This window comes from Paramisgurnus dabryanus, chromosome 9 (assembly GCF_030506205.2).
Source record: "Paramisgurnus dabryanus chromosome 9, PD_genome_1.1, whole genome shotgun sequence".
Classification (NCBI taxonomy): domain Eukaryota; kingdom Metazoa; phylum Chordata; class Actinopteri; order Cypriniformes; family Cobitidae; genus Paramisgurnus; species Paramisgurnus dabryanus.
This window is the reverse complement of record NC_133345.1, coordinates 4,451,547-4,469,553: the sequence shown is the minus strand read 5'-3', so window position 1 is coordinate 4,469,553 and position 18,007 is coordinate 4,451,547. Positions and strand designations below refer to the sequence as shown.

Below are 18,007 nucleotides of genomic sequence, written 5' to 3'. Positions count from 1 at the left end.
TATTTTAAATTGAAAGGCAATATTTTGCAATGGGTTAAGTTAAACCTTGAAAGGCTGAAAGCTCTCATCCTTTGACATTCAAGAAAGTGAATAAAAGCTGGCAAGAAACAAACAATGAAAAACTGTGTGTGACATCAAAGTGTTGGAGTTGCAAAGAGAGGAGTAACTCATAAACTGGACTGAGAACACATTCTATTTGAATGGGACTATACTTGAACTCAAGCAGTGAAGGGGGCACTGCATATGGTCAGAGACATTTACAAGGATGAAACACCAAAAAGACTGAGTGGAATCCAGAAAGAGACTAACAAAGACAATAATGTTCTTGGAGGCAAGAGAAACAGGACAATATTTCACTGGACACTGAACTTTTTCATCTTCATACGGGCCTTTGAGTGAAAAAGGGGAAAGAGTAAACAGCCGTTCAATGTTTAGTAAAGACCTTGTTACTATAGGGACACAGACAATCTTTATGAGAAAATCAGCTAGACACATTTAAAGGCTGATCAAGAACTTTGTTGTTAGGTGTGACTACCTGTTCTGAAATCAAATCAGACTCCTATTAATCTGACAGGAAGAAATGCATAATTGAATTTGGTATCTACAGAGGAAGTCAGAATTCCACTGATGGTACTGAGCAAAAAAGCAAATATAGATGGCATAGAACAGCTATGGCAGAAAGGAAATTAAAATGGATAAAAGAAATAAATTGAAAAAGAAAAAAGAACACCATAGAACACTATAAAAGGTAAACAAGAAAAGCTGTGAGTATAGAAAATAACTGATTATTGTGACCAACTTTGTATTTAAGGAAATCGCCAGCCCAGACATCATATATGTGCATGAAGGTGTTCACATGGCAGATCTAATCACTGAGGGTGAGCCGCAGGATTGTATACCATTGACTGATATACAAATTATTCTTATTGTAATTAATTATAGTTGTTATACCATTGACTGAAAAAGCAAATAAATTGAGAGATGGTTTGTTCGCGGTACCACTGACAACTACCCCACCGTTAATCACACTGTTTACAGATGGTTGTTGTTTCAGAGCAGCAAATGACACATTGAAGGCAGGCTTGGCTGTGGTTGAGCAAGTTGTGGGTGATTTTGTAACAAGACTGAGTGGTAGATTGAAAGGTAAACGGTCAGCACAGAGAGCTGAAATGACAGCTGTTATCAAAGCCTTGCACTACACTGGTGAAGAGAGGGTGATTGTTTATAGTGAATCTGCATATGTGATTGGTGCAGTATATATGGAACTGCCATATGGCAGATAGGTGGGTTTGAAACCAGGAAAGGCCGGCCTATAGTAAATGCTAGCAAAGCCTGACACATACTACAGGCTGTGAAGGTACCTAATGACGTGGCTGTTGTCAACTGCCTAATAAACCACTTATATCCCCAACCATGGTTTCCCAAGACAAAGTTAGATCTGACAAAATTGACAAACACGCACTGGAATTGACATATAGTTTCGGGGCTGCTTATCACCCCAATGTTAGAGCAAAGATGAAATAATGAACCTGACTTTGACATTAAAACTTGACTTGACAAACTATGTGCACAGACAAAAATAACACGGCTTGACGCATTACCGATTGCATTAATGTCTATTCGCTCTTCTGTTAACAGGATTTCTGGTTTCACAACCTTTGAATTGCTTACAGGTCGTCAGTTTCCAGGCCCACGGAACGCCTTGGTGCAGGATCCAATCCTGCCACTAACTAATGCTGTTTATTTCTAGAAACTAACTGCTATGATTGAACATTTTTCCTGCCAGGCTACCAAACAACGAAATTGTGAGAACGACCCAGCTGTTAAAAATGATGATTGGGTTTCTAACAGACACAGGTGTGGACCTGAGGACTCAGGTCCAAGAGAGGGAGAGTGTTGAAAGTGAAAGTGAATCAGCTGGAATACAGAGAGGACAAACAGGAAGTGGTAACACATTAGTGGTAACACTCACACAACACCAACAACAAAGTCAACAAACACTCTGTAAAATTGTGCATAAAAAAGGTGACATTTTTTCCAGCCCAGTAACAGAACCCCTAGCACACTATGTGAGCACAGATTGTGCCTACGGAGCAGGTATAGCCGTACAGTTCAAAGCAAAGTACGGTACACAAAAGGTTGTAAGTCAAAACAAACACACAGGTGAATGTGCAGTTACCCATGAGGACGACGGCAGATTGATTTTTCATTTAATAATAAAACAAAATTGCACTGATTTACCAACATATGAGAATTTTACCTACAGCCTCAGATGTATGAGAGAGTGGTGTGAGAAAGAAAACATAACAAGTGTATCCACTCCCCGGCTGGGGTGTGGCTTAGATAAATTGGATTTCCACAAAGTGCTGGAAATCCTGACAGAAGGGTTTAGAGACCTGAATATCACAATTACCATATATTCATTATAACCTACATACCATATTGACCTTTGAATTTTGATCTTTGAATTTCTTAAGTTTCTTATACAATTCTACAGTATTAATTTCATATTTAATTTTTCTTTTCCTTTCTGAATTTACGATTGTTATTTGAGTATTAGCCAATAGGCATAAGTGTATTTTTTCCACAGAGATGAAGCTATATGGAAATTGGAAGGTTCTGTGGCCCTAGGAGGTATAACTGCAATTATAGTCACCATAATATTTGGCATAAACAATGGAGATCCCTGTGTAATAGACTGATAGTGTCTGCAATAGAGAAAAGAGAATAGTCCACCCCCATATAGCATGCCCCTATTAGGCCTACAGAACCTGGACGAGGAGGAAGAAGAAAATGTGTGACCTCTTTCAGAGGTCAAGAGAGGGAATTGTGGGATTTTTATGTTGTTTTGTTGGTCGGTATGTCATGTTGTAGTTGATGTGTGCCGTTGTGCTTTCTGTGCTGAGATATGTGAGTAAATGTCTGTGTGTAAAGTTGAGAGGCTGTGGTTTCGGTTGGGGGAGAGACCAGCAAACGCTGATAACAAAGCCCTGAAGAGAAAACACGCAGAACAGATGGTTTCAATAAACAAGTTGTTTGCTTTATAACTATGTTATATTTAGAGAAAGTGAAAATTAGTATGTTTAACTAATGAATGCATTTAACCAATTCATGAACAATGGAGTACTGTTGTGTTGTTGAATAATTATGTTTTACATATTTACTGCCTACATTTCATGCTGATTGCTAAAAGTGTTAAAGTTACAAAGATGTCCAAATAAGGACTGTGGAAATTGATTTTGTTCCATGTTATATTTCTTTAATTAATCATTTTATTCTATAAACATTGTGTGTTTTATATATGCACTGAGCTATTATGTAGAAATGAGGTGTTTATGTTTGAGAGTGGAGAGTTACCAGTTTTTGTGTGTGTGCTGCAAGGAGGAATTTAGGAATTTACGACTGGTATCGATCAAGATAAGAGAGAGGCCTGAGGGGGAAAGCAAACAGGCGACTATGTCATTAACTAATGCCTTAATGTTCACAGGATGAAATATGCAATGTATTTCTTACTTAATCAGTATTAATCATTGAATAATTGATGTAGTAAATATAAGATGTTGTCTTTGATAAATGTGTATTAACCAATGAAATGAAGGTTGCATACAGAATAACTTAATGGGGGCAGGGCAGCTCAACCTTGAAGAACAGAATCTCCTGTGTGTCTGTGTGTTTGTGTTTTCTTTGCTAACAGATGGTTTTTAATAATGATTAAAGTGTTTCCTTAGAAGTAGTATTGCAGTAAAAGATTTAATATGTGTTTATCTATCTAAAGAAGTTAATGTGTGCCTTATTCATATAACCAATCTTACAAATAATGAAATGATGTCATGATATTGAAATATGTTTTACATAATAATCACTTTCATCTTACAGCTTATGTTTTTTATAAATGAATGTTTTATTAATGATTTGTTTTTAAGAAAGCATTATAACATGCTATTCAAAGTGGAGGAGTACTGGAGAGGAACTGCAGGGCTCCCAGGGATGAGAGGAGAACAGTTTGTTTTTCTTTGTCTATGTGTGTCCATCTTTGCCTACAGGCTAAAATTGGGTGTGGTGATGGAGTCAGATGGACGAGGGGAACGGCCTTTGTGGGTGGAGATTTTCTGAAGAAAGATCGACGTCACATATCTTATAAATATGCATGTTACTTCCTGAGCTGGTTGTTCGCTACTTGAGAGGACCCAGCGCTGTTAAACTTTTTCAATCTGATCAATAAATATTTGAACTTAGATATTCGTATCTTGTGCCTTTCCTCTAAATTATGAACATGCAAATGGACGCCTTAAAGTCCAACATTAGTCAGGTTTTAAAGTAGAAATTATTGTTTTCAATTGAGTGCTCTTATCAGTCTCAAATCTGGTGTAAAAAGAGTGGAGGTCATTAGGAAGGGATGTTGAAGTGCTGCCTCCAACATGAATGTGCTTGTGGGCAGTGGGAGCAATATTAACTGCTGCCATGTTCTTAAGGCCCTGCCAGGCTGCATGGAGGTTGCCCTGCGTAAATGTTTGCTCAATCTTGTTCTTATATCTCACTTTTGCAGATTTAATAGCACGCTTAACCTCTCTGTTAACCTCCTTTTTTTCATTCTCTGATCCGGTGTAAAAAACTCTCTTTTTCTTATTTAAAATCTCCTTAAGTTCTTTGGTTACCCACAACTTGTTGTTTGGAAAGATGGTAACCTTCTTGGTGGGAATGATGTTGTCCACACAGAAGGAGATATACGATGTTCCTGTGTCTATACGAGCTCTAAATACATAGGAATTGGCCTTTGATATGTCAGGTATGCTCTCTCTATATATAAATGTGTATATGTTTATTTTGTCAATATGTTATGTATGTTTGAATCATGTATGTACGCATCTATGGTGGAAACAAATTTCCTCTTGAGGATAAATAAACTAATCAATCAATCAATGTCACTATGGCCCCTTGCTCATTTATATTACTTGATGAAGCTGCAAGCATATTCTAATCAGTTATTTCAAAGCATCCCTGTAATCTTTCAATGCTATCATTAGTCCACAGTTTAAAAGTCTTTACAACCTTCTCGGTCCTCCTTATAACCGGCAGATAGGCTGGTACAAGTAATATAGTGTCATGGTCAGCAAAACTAAGTGGTGGGAGAGCGAGAGATCTGTATGCACCTAAAATTGAGCCATAGCATTTATCCAACATTTTCCCTAAGCGAGTAGTACATGTGACATACTGATAAAAACCTTTCAAGGATTTTTCTGCCACACAGTGATTAAAATCGCCCAGAATGAATTTGGGAGAGTCTGGACTGGAGATATTAATTCAAGTCTGTCTAAAATGTTCTTAATATGTTCTGTGGCTATGGTCGCATTCGCTTTCGGATATATATAAACCAATATAAAAAAAGCTGTGGAAATTCTCTGGGCAGATAAAAAGGGCGTAATGATACAGCCATGAGTTCAATATCGGGGGTGCATAACTTTTCCCTTACAACGATCATTGAGCACCAGCGTGGGTTTACATACAAACAAACCGCCACCACACTGCTTGCCCTTGGAATCGCTGTCCCGATCAAGTCTTAAGGGAGTTCCAAAGCCATCTATACTTAAAGTGTCATCGTTGTCGTTCTTGTTTAACCATGTTTCAGTAAATGCTAAAATGGAAGCAGTCCTATATTGATGCATATGGTTCACGTTAGCTTGCAGTTCATCAATTTTGTTTCGGAGAGAACGAACATTGGTCATAATTACTGATGGAAGCGCTGGATATTTACATTTCTCCCGCTTAAGTCTTGCTCGTATTCCTCCCTTTTTCCTCCCCCTTCTCGTTACCTTCTTGTTTTGAGAAGATTCCTTCTGGACAGACCTCTTACGTGTTATTTCCTCTGGAATCGTCTCTGTAACAGTAGCCTGATAAGGGTGGAATTGCAGCTGCAGCAGAAAATCTCTTGAATATGCAAGTCGCGTGTTTTCCAGGAGATCATATCCAGTTGGCAAACAAAATACGTGCTCCAAAAAATGTAAAAAGACCAATGACCAAAAAAGTCTTTTGTTATCCATTTCGATCGTAAAAGCAATGTTCCACCAGTTAATCAACTGTCATGAGCCTCATGTGTAACCATATATAAGCGCACAATATTCTCTCAATATAACATGGACTGTCTGAGTATAATCCAAAGTAGGTATTCACAATATAAAAAGCGTCCATAAAAACAATAACGAACAACAAACAAATACAATTAAAAGTTATGCGTAACTCTACGAGCCGACGGTCTGCTGCACGAGCAGCGACCGGAAGTATACTCACATCGACCCGAGAATGGGTCAGAGAGGGTTTTAGCAGCAGTCTCAAAACGACTCCTGCAGCTCAAAGCAATGGCTAAAGAGCAACCCATTAACATTTACTCGCTGGCAGGTGAGTTAGCAAGATTGAAGAAAAACCTAGTAATGAACCAGGCAAGGATTCATTCACATAGGTGGGATCAGTGGAATTTGATCTTAGGAGACAATCATTTCAATTGGAGAATGATCAAACAAAGCAAAAAAGACAAAATAACTAAATACCATGACACTCATCAACATCTCCCCAAATATTACACCAGGGATGGGCAACTGGCGGCCCGAGGGCCGCACACGGCCCGGGGAAAATTTTAATACGGCCCGCGGGACCACATTATACAAATACTTTTAAAATAATGATTTTTGTATTAGGACGTAAATACTCCCAACCAGGAGGGGGCGCTGAGTCCCGCGGATCGTCACAGTAAGCATAGGCCTGTGTTTAGGCTTATGTGAAGAAAAGGTCGAGGTCAGACTCCAGATCCGATCAGGTTCGGGTTTCAAGTTTTACGCGTGCCCCGGACACGGGTCGGGTACAATAATCGGGTCTCGGGTTATTTAAAATTAATGTGTTTTTGCGGAACGGACTCGAGAAGCCCTGAACTCTCGCAGGTGTGTGTCAATGTCCTTTTCAAACCTCCCCTGTTTACCAAGAGCGCTTGCGACATTGTGTGGCTGGCAATAGGTTATTTTTTGTTGAGACAGACATGTCAGATATTTTTAAATGTACATTTTAGCGGTCATCGTCATATAAACAAATGGAGCAGCTCTCCAAATTCGTTACGAGGCCATCAGGGCTGCAGACTGCACACACGTCAGTTTACATTCGGGTCCAGTCGGGTTAAAAATAATGCCACTGGTTTGGGTGACGGGACGTATTCGGGCCAGAATTGCTCTCAGATTTGAAAGGTGAAATACATTGTTATTAACATTTTTATATATATATATTGTTTTGAATTTTGTTTGTTATTTTATTTCAAAAAATTTTGTTCTCTAAGGGCAGGAGGAGAAACTCCTCTATACTAATTTAAAAGTGCCTTGCTTGTTACAGATGTTAAAGTAATGCAGTTAAGAAGTTTTATCTGAAATGCTCGTCCACTGAAAATAAAGTTATAATTTAAAATTAAAATAATTGCTAAGTTTTATAGTTAAAATCTTTAAAGACAGGTTAATTGTATATTGTGTTTTTTTTAATAAAGAAAATTAAGAATGATGTAAATTGTGCGGGTGGTTCTGGCCCCCTTGGTATAAAGGAGGAAAATGCTGGCCCATCCCTGTATTACACAGACGGGAGTGAGGAAAAATTAAGTGGGGATTTTTAGTCAAAAGAAACGGACAGTTACTAACATCACAAAGTGGTGAAATATCCGGAACGTCTCAGTTAGCAGAAGTAGTGGCAGCCGAGAAAGCTTTAGAAAAAGCCCTCGAATTAGGCCACAAAGAGATAGTTTTGACATGTGATTCAGAATATGTGGCAGACGGTATAAACAAAGAGTTAGAGACGTGGAAAGCAAATGGTTTCCACACAGCACGTGGTAAGCCAGTGGCACATGGAGACCAGTGGAGAAAGATTGCAGAGCTCTAAACAAAGGTGAAAACACATTTTTATCACCAAGTCAGCCACACAAAACAAAACACTGAAGCTGCTACAGGAAACAGAGAGGTAGACAAACTGATAGGCAGTGTAAAACGAACCGAAGTGACCAAATTGTTCAAAATGATGCATGATGACCTGAACCATCCGAGCTTTAATATGATTCAGATTGAGTTAAGGTTAAGAGGTATGAAAGTATCAAATTGGAGGACAAGATACAGGAAAGTGAAATTCAAATGTGAAATTTGCAGGAAGTTCATAACAGCAAAGGCAGCTGCAGAAAGGGAGTTGCCAAAGGAGTACAAAGGGCAGGAAGTAAGCATTGATTTCGCTGGCCCCCTGCGTCCACAAACAAAACTCAAGAATTGCTACTTTTTATTAGCAAATGACAATTGTACGCGCATGAAAATGATTTGGGCATTGCCCACAGCATTAGAAACAAATGTGGTTAATTGTTTAAAAGAGTGGATAAAATGGCAAGGAAAAATGCAGAGCCTGAGAGCAGACGGAGCACATAACATAAGCGGTAAATTAGTTAAGGAATTCTGTAAGGAAAATAAAATAAAAATATAGCTGCAAGCAGCGGTACTGGGGTGGTGATGACTGTCATGATTTTAGATCTAAGTGTGCAATAGATTTAGTCAAAAAAAGCAATTTTTCATATCTTGAGACCACGAGGTGGTGCTGTGCTGAAACAATAAATGGTGTGTTGGGTGATGTGTGAGATGTCATCCACCAAATTTGGTGTAAATACATAAAGCAATGCAGATATATAGCCTCAAATATCTTGATCACTAGGGGGTTTACAGGTGCTTTCAGAACATGTTGAATGCACCCTCACTTCATGGCTGTTATGACATAGTGGGCCCTATCTTGCACCCAGCGCAACTGACTTGTCAGTGACGCATGTATCATTCGTATTTTGCACCGGCGCACAGCGGGTTTTTCCCTCCACAGACGCACGTCGGCAAACTAGGGAATGAACTTGCGCTCCCTGGGCGGTTCAGCGCAAAAAAGGAGGCGTGTTCCGGCGCAAACCATCCCTGATGCTATTTTGCAGTTTCAAAAAACAATTGCGCCACTGACCAAAAAAAACTAGTCAAAAGTCAGTGGCACGTTGCGCGTGGTTCATTATACTATGTTAAGGGCGCATGCTTGACCATAGCGTGCACAACGCGCACACACTTTGCTTATCTAATCTACACAGATGCAACAGTTATTTTTGCAAATCATAAATTGTTATAATAAAAAATATTATGACATGAGATAAGGGAAATCATAGTGGTGAGCATTTTGGTGAAAAACAACCATATGAGCAGGTAGACACGAAAAAACAGGTTATAGAAGAAAGCTTACCAGAAAAAGAAGAATCTGAAGAAGAATATTTGTTTGAGGTCACATGTGAACCAAGCAGGGAGGGAGAAAGAGGAGCGGACTCCCTGGTTGATGAGGGAAAGTGGTCACGCAGGGAAGAAAAATCACTGAGACCATTAACAAAGCAGCTCCCCATTCTAATTAAAGGAGCTCAAGGTAACTACGTACCCTGGGGGTCACAGGATTTAGAAAACCTGGTCAACCGACTCCCGGACATCCACGAGGGGGCTGGTAAGTTCATCAGAATTTTGGAGGAAGAATTAGCTGGGAAGCTGATTGCAGTAGGAGACATCAAAGCCCTCCTAGCGAGAATTGTAGGGGGAGCAAAAACTGATCAAATCCTTCAGGACTCTAACTTGCACAGAGCCGTTAATTCCTACGATATGGATGGGATTGTTTTTGATGCATACCGCCCCGCCGTTTGGCGAGTTTTACGAACTGAATATGAAACCAGAATCGACCCCAAGGCACTGAAGGGGGAGGAACTGGGGGGAACAGAGAATCCCATCACTTATGTTCAAAGACAATTAAAGAGATGGAAACAAGAGACTGAGGGAGACCCCGAGGGGGATCCTTTAATGACAACACTGTTTAGAAATGCCATAGTGGATGCTATGCCACAAACTGTAAAAAGCAAACTAGAAGATGTGGTAGGTCTAAACTCTAAATCACACAAAGAGTTTTGTGACCACGTGTGTCATGCTGTGGACTTATTCAGAAAAAATGAACAAAAGCTGAAAACACAAGAGAAAGAACTGCAAAGAAAACTGACACAGTTACAACTGGAAGAACTTTCAAACAAAAACAAGAGAAAGATTCAAGCAGCAGTACAGAAAGACATACCCAACCAGATGTCAGTGATGGCTCCTGTGAATTCTCCTCCACCAGCTGTCCAGCAGACTCCGCCCACAACAAACCCTTCTAATGCACACCAGACCCCCGTACCCATCATCAATGTATACGCTCAGCAGCCAGGGCCGATGCAGTGGAAAAGAAATCTACCACAAGGGGATGAGAGAGGCAGAGGTTTTGGAGATCCTGAAGGAGTGTGTTGGGGGTGTGGCCAGAAGGGACATATTAAAAGAAACTGCTACACAAACCCTTGGACTCAGCCCTCGAGGGGAAGAAGGGGGAACAATTGGCAGGGGTCTGTACGAGGTCCTGTGAAACCCTGGGTAGGTACAAACCAAGATTTTTAGAGATGCCCAGAGAATCCTATTGGGGAGAGACAGTTACCAATTTTAACCCCTAATGCAAATCTCTCCTTCCTTCAGGCCGTAGATACAGACAACTACCATACAAAAAAACGCGTCTGGGAAAAAGTTTTGTTCCTGTAGCCATAAAAGCTCTTAATTCATTAAATGTGTAACCTGTTGGTGTTATATGTGTGTATTATGTGTTGAATGTGATGGGTACAATCTGTGAAAACAAATTTCCTCTAACGGAGACAATAAAGAATGAATCTGAATCTGAAATCAAGAACCAATTTTACAGGTTGAAGTAGAGGGAAAAAGCATACCCATGATGGTAGACACAGGAGCGGTTTATACATGTGTAAATTCAAATTATGCATCACATCTCCCCATGTCTGGCAAATTTGGAAAGACAATAGGATTCTCGGGACAAACACAGTTAATTCCAATGACCGCTCCGATTTGTCTACAAACTAAAAATAACCGTGTGACCTTACCCATCCTGATATCAAACCAGACTCCTATTAACCTTTTAGGAAGAGATGCATTGTGCAAATTAGGTCTTAAAATTTGGTGTTCTGCAGAGGGAGTGTATGTGGACATAAAAGGAACTCAAATGATGATCTCTGAGCCAAAAGCTAATGTGTACTGGTTAGGACAGATAGAGAATGATGTGAAACAAGCATTTGATAAATTGGGTAAATTCATTGAAGCACAGATTCCTGATGCACAAATACCAAAATCTCAGTTCCATTGTACAATGATGTATGACCTTTTAAGAAATACAGAATTTGAAACGAAATGGCAGGAAGAAACTGAAGGGCAAAAAATTCAATTGATTTCACATTCTATCATAATAGGTAAACAGGGAGCCGCTATAACCGTAAGTGAGAAGGACTTTACAAAGCAATGGTTCAATGTAACAGATTCTGTACCACATATATCTTTATATGTAGGAAAAAATTGGAAAACAAAAGATATTGGGCCTATGCTAAAAAAGGCTACACAAAGTCAGTGGGAGACAACTGACAATCCATTAATTTTCATTCAGCTGATAAAAATTACATTCAAATACTGTATGGAACTTCTTTATTAGGTGTTCCTCAGGAAATAATGATTAACAAACAGGAACAAATTCAAATGATGTCAATGCCTGAAACAGAGGAGAGTTTTTATGCTGAGTTACTGCAAGATGTAGAACGACAAGTCCCAACAGAGCTATGGTCAAAATATGAAACAGATGTAGGTTTGGTCAAATCAGCCAGCCCAGTCAAAGTAAAGCTTAAGCCAAATGCATGCCTTCCTAGGAAAGCACAATACCCGTTACGCCCAGAGGCTGAATTAGGCATAAAAGATACCATTGAAGGACTAGTGAAAGCAGGAGTACTGTTTGAAACAAACAGCTATTGTAACACGCCAATTTATCCTGTAATTAAAGCAAACAAAAATAAATGGCGCCTGGTACATGACCTACGAGCAATAAATGACATAGTAGAGGATAGTCCGATTGATGTGCCAAACCCACACACTCTGCTAACAAATGTCCCCCCTGATGCCAAATACTTCACTGTGATTGATCTATGTTCTGCATTCTTCAGCATACCAATTGCTGAGGAAAGTAGACATCTGTTTGCATTTACTTATGCTGGTAAACAATATTCATATGCAAAATTACCCATGGGTTTTAAGCAGTCGCTCACAATATTTAACCAATTACTTAAAGCTGATTTGGAAGATCTCATGATAGACAGCACTTTGCTGCAATACATGGTTGATTTGATGATTTGTGCAACATCACTAGAACAATGCCATAGAGACTCAATAAAGGTACTTACTAAACTAGCTCAAGGAGGTCACAAAGTATCCAAAACCAAACTACAATATTGCCAGCCACAGGTGGAATATTTAGGGCGGTAAATCTCAAATGGCACAAAGGCCATAGCCCCAGCACACCTAGAAGGCATAAGTAAAGCACCATTGCCACAAAAAGTAGGACAGATGATGACTTTTTTAGGAATGACAGGTTTCAATGCTGATTGGATAGAAGATTATGCAATCAAAACAGCACCATTGAGAGACATAATGAAACAGGCAGGGTTACAAAATCTCAATGCCCCCTTAAGTTGGAATGCAGATGCATTAGCAGCATTTGAATTGATTAAACAGGAACTACAAAAATCACCTGTTTTAAGTACACCTGATTATACCAAACCCTTCCACCTGTTTGTTGCCAACAGAGCTGATGGATATGCTTCTGCAGTATTAATGCAAGAAACCTGCAGTGGTAGGAAAAAACAACCAATAGCATACTATAGCACCAAACTAGACAATGTAGCACAAGGGTATCCACCTTGTTATCGACAAGGTCTTGCAGCAGTATTTCAGACATATGGAAAAGCATCTACAATAACTATGGGATACCCAGTTATCATATATACTCATCACAAAATTGCAGAATTAATTGAACAAGGGAAATTTGTTTTGACACAAGCCCGTACTTTGGCATATTCATTGCTACTAACACATCCAGATATTACAATTAAACGGTGTAATACAGTTTATCCTGCAGAGTTGATTCCTTTGGCTTATGAAGGTGAGCCACATGAATGTGTTGCTAACTCATTAGCATTCACCAGGTTACGACCGGATCTTGAATCTACTCCAATTACTGAAGCGGATGTCACATACTTTGTAGATGGGTCCAGTTTCAGAGATCATTTAGGAATTCACACTGGTTATGCAGTAGTGAAAAAAGAGGGAGAAGACTTTGTGCCCATACTGTCCCAATACTGCACCCAGCCATGTTCTGCTCAATTAGCAGAATTAAAAGCTCTTACAGCAGCATGTAAATTGGCAAAAGGACAAACAGCAAACATATTTAGTGACTCAGCCTATGCACACGGCGTCAGCCACTTTTTTGGGGCAGTATGGAAACAAAGAGGTTTTAAAAGAAGTGATGGAACTCCCATTCAACATGCTGAACAGATAGTTGAATTAATTTCTGCTATGATGTTGCCAAAAAGATTAGCCATTATCAAATGTCAAGCTCACAAAAAAGGCAATAATTTTGCCATCAAAGGTAATAATGCAGCAGATTCAGAGGCTAAAAAAGCCTCCGGGTGTCAGGTGGCAATAATAGCTCCAGAAGTTCTTATAGAACCCAATCCAACCATAGATGATATTGCTCGGATTCAGCAACAGGCAGGACCGTATGAGCAATCTATGTGGCACAGACACTGCATGAAAAGAGGTGTATCCGTACTAGGAAACTCCTGTAAACACCACTGATTTTCGGATGTATCTACTAGTTCCACTGAGGGTAAACTTCTAATTCCACCAAGTTATGGAAACTCCCGTAATGATACCAATTCGGATGTATCTTGCTGATGGGATATTCCTGTGGTACATGCAGCCATTTGTTGCCATGGCAAATAATCCCATTGAAGTTTTTTTCAGGGGACATTTTCACACCTGCAGAGGTACTGGGATTCCACACCTTTGCACAATTCTAGTGTCTCCATTGGTGTTTAATCTCAACACTGATTGGTTGCTTTTAAAACCCCCTCCCAAAACTCTGACAACTATTGGGACACAACTTTGAAACTTTCCAGTTGAGATCATTTGATTGGTTACACTTTGTATTAAGCCCACCCAAGCCCTCATAGCTTAGTGACTTGATTGGTTATTTGCCTGCTATGCAGATAGACTACAAACCCCCCCACTAATATATATATATATATATATATATATATATATATATATATATATATATTCATATTTATATTCATATACACCCCAAAACCCTTATGTAAAATAAAAAACTTGAATTGAGTTTGAAATGTTTATTTAATAAAAAACTGAACAATTCACAATTGTCACAATAACAAAATAATATTATACACAAATATTAAAAGTTGCATACATAAACAATACTATTTAAACTCATAAATATACAGACAGAGAAAGCAATATTAGAGTAAAATAAAACAAAATAAAAGCAACAATAAAAATTACATTCAAAGCAGTACAATGTAATGTAGCAGTGGCGGCTCGTGACTGCTCATCCGAGGGGTGCAAATTCAAAATAAGTGTTCGGAGTGTCATGTGTGTTGCTTGTGTTTTTAAAATGTGTTTGTTGCTTCATGTAAACCATGTGCATCACGGGTTTAGTCAAAACACGTGATGCACATACACGCAGAACACATATTTTGAACCACACAAATGACTGGCTATATACATGTTGTGACAAACTTTGCATCGAGTGCTCACAAAAAAAGAAGTCACCAGCTGCCACTGTAATGTAGTAAATATCTAAATAAAATAAAGCAAGATCAATATAGTTGTTGTTCAAGAAATCAGTCCTACACTGCAAAATAATGACTTTCTTACATAGTATTTTTGTCTCGTTTTCAGTAGAAATATTATTTAAATAAAATGCTTTTTCTTGATGAACAAAATGACCTAAGAAAATAAGTCTAGTTTTAGACAAAATAAATAAATGCACACAATTTAAGTGAATTTGTGCTTAAAACAAGCTAAAATATCTGAAAAAATCTTAAGTTTTCTTTTTTCTTAAAAACTTAATTCAAGCACAATTTTCTCACCCCATTGTTAGATATTTTTGCTTGTTTAGGCACAAATTTACTTAAATTGTATATTTTTGTCTAAAAACTAGACATTTTCTTAGGTAATTTTGCTCATCAAGAAAATACATCTTGATTTAAGAATTTTTAGATTTTCTACTAAAAACAAGATAAAAATCCTAAGTTAGAAACTGATTTTTTGCAGTGTAGATACAATTGCAGAGCTCTGTCTTGGAATTATTCAAGAATTTCTCACTGTAAAACCTAAAAGTTAACTAAACTCAAACCATTTAAGAAAACCGGTTGCATTAAACCATTTAAGTTTTAAAACACATAGATTTGAGTACTGTGAACTTAAACAAATTGAGTCACATGCAGTTATGCACTTATATTTAAGTTCACACTAACTAAATATAAGTGCATTATTGCACAAGACTTAAGTTCACAGTACTCAAATGTATGTTTTTTTTTAAACTTAATGGGTTAAGGCAACCGATTTCCCTAAATGGTTTGAGTTAAGTTAACTGTTAGGTTTTACATTGTAAAGCATATACTTGTCAGCAAAGGTAACGTTGATGCACCCTCATCTGGACAGACATCTCTTTGGAGCCCTTTGGAAATATAAAAGTACATATAAGTATTTGGCATAATACTAATACACATACACACGACAAATCAAATGACATAGAATTAAAGTTGTACATTTTAGAAAGTTAACATTAAACCAGTGGTTCTTAACGTAATTCCTGGAGGCCCACTGCCCTGCATGTTTTGTATATCTCTTTTATCTGACAGACGTAGTTCAGTTCATGGAGATCCCTTCTAATGAGCTGATGATTTGAATCAGGTGTGTTAAATAAGGGAGACATACAAAATGTGCAGAGCAGTGGGCCTCCAGGAATAACGTTAAGAACCACTGCATTAAACTGTACAAAAGATACAACAATATATGATCAAAGAACTTCATAATACTTCATAAATCTTCTTACTTAATTTTCTGTGTTGATGTCCTCAGAGTCTCTGTGTTGTTCTGCAGCTTCATTACAGTAGGCTACTTCAATATAGTTGTCTATCAAACACAGAATAAAAAAATAGAATCACATACATCATAACACATCTATTTACGATTTAACCTCTTTAATTTAATAATTTAATTATTAAACTTACATCATTTTGGCCAGATTGCAGTGACATCAATTTCTTCAGTGTCTGGATCAGTCTGATGTTTTAGCTTTCACTGTTACTTCATTATATTTCTCTGGCAAACACAGAATTAAAAATCAAAATCACATATCACAATACATCCGTTTACTATTTAACATGTTTGATTTTAATTTAATGTAATCATTGAATGATTAAACATACATCAGCTTTACCCAGAAACCTCTTCATCGTCCACAAAGTTGACCACAGTGTACATGACCTCTGTAAACACAAACATGAATAGACTTCATATTTAAAAAGATGAAGAACAGCAAACATATAACGTTTAAATATATTATGACTCCAAGCTTCTTTACAATTAGCATCTAGGTTCTCTTAAAGTGAAGCTGGCTTTGTTACAAATCAATATAAAGCTATTAAAACAGTCTTGAAAAATAAGCAGCATCTACCAGAACTGAATGAGCTTTTAAAACAACAAAAGATCGTCAGTACCATTTAAAATAGCAGAGAGACACTTGCTAGCTGCTAACATTTCAAACACACGAGTTACTGTTGTTTTGTTTGTTTTAAGCAAATAACGTCTCATCTTGGCTTCTTTAAAGTTTTGTTTTTAAAAATTTAAACATCGAATTGATTCTTTTAACAGCCCGGTTTGAATGTTACTTCGCGTATTTTTAACCTCATGTTTACCGCTGTGTACCACGTATAACCTTAATGTTTTACTGTTTGTGGTTTAAATTCAAACAGTTCTAGTATAAAGACAAAAACGAATCATAGTAAATAACATAATATGAACAAATAGGCAACCGATCAGCGCGATGCAGACAAATGAATTAAATCAAACTTACCTTACTGTTGATGAGCAAACAAACAAATAAGAGACGGAGTAGTCCAGGCAGTAACGGTTCGCGATTTTGAATTTTCCCGTCAAGCCCATAGGTTGAGCAGTCACACCTGAAGGGTGGGGGCGAGTGGGCAGATGAGTAGGTGCAGGTGCATTCTGGGAAATGTAGTCCTTTTCTTTAATATACTTTTTATAATCCGCGTTTTCACACTATGCATTGTTCTTTATACTTGATTATTAATAAAAAATAAAAAAATATTTTTATAAAGTTTATTACGTTTACAAAACATGTTTAGTTGACAAACATGTTAACAGTTATTTGGAATGATGCTCAGATTTTCTTAAATATAAAATCTTTGTGAATCAGCAGCACCTTCTTGATGAAATACAAAACTCTTTAAACATGCCTCAGGAATTATCTCTGGGTTTAGTGGATTAACTGCTCATCATTGGAAACATTGAACGTATACCTAAATGAATTCTTACTTAAATATTAGTAAATATAAACTAATGCTGAGTTAAGACATGTAACTTACTGAACTTACTTAACTACAACATGAACTCAAATTAATTTATTGTAAATGACTGCATTAACTAACAATGAAAAACATGTCGTAGTTAATGATGACTCTTCAATAGTTTATTATTAGGATATGCTGTAACTCAGCATTAGTTCATGTTAAAGTAAAAATACATGTATGTCTTTTTTCACTGTGATATATGGACCCTTATTATATTATAAAGTCCCCATCTCTTTTGTTTAAATTGATTGATTGAAGACAAACATTATAATATGTGGTCTGACTTTGTGGAAGCATGCATTATCATATGCTAAAAGTTACCTCCTCAGATAGACTAGAACATTCATTGGTGCCCGAACATTTTCCTTACAAGGGCCAAACCTGACTGAGGGCCGTGGGCCAAAAGTAAATGTTGTT

The 18,007-nt window shown here is 37.8% G+C and overlaps 1 long non-coding RNA gene across 1 annotated transcript; it reads right to left on the bottom strand.

Annotated features, from left to right (window-relative positions):
- Positions 1-14,255: 14,255 nt before the first annotated feature.
- On the bottom strand, positions 14,256-17,141 carry LOC135721868 (uncharacterized). The gene is made up of 5 exons (XR_010521622.2): positions 17,074-17,141; positions 16,427-16,486; positions 16,229-16,319; positions 16,051-16,130; positions 14,256-15,672 (listed from the first exon to the last, which is right to left on the bottom strand). It is a non-coding gene; the product is annotated as an uncharacterized lncRNA (long non-coding RNA).
- Between the last annotated feature and the right edge of the window lie 866 nt (positions 17,142-18,007).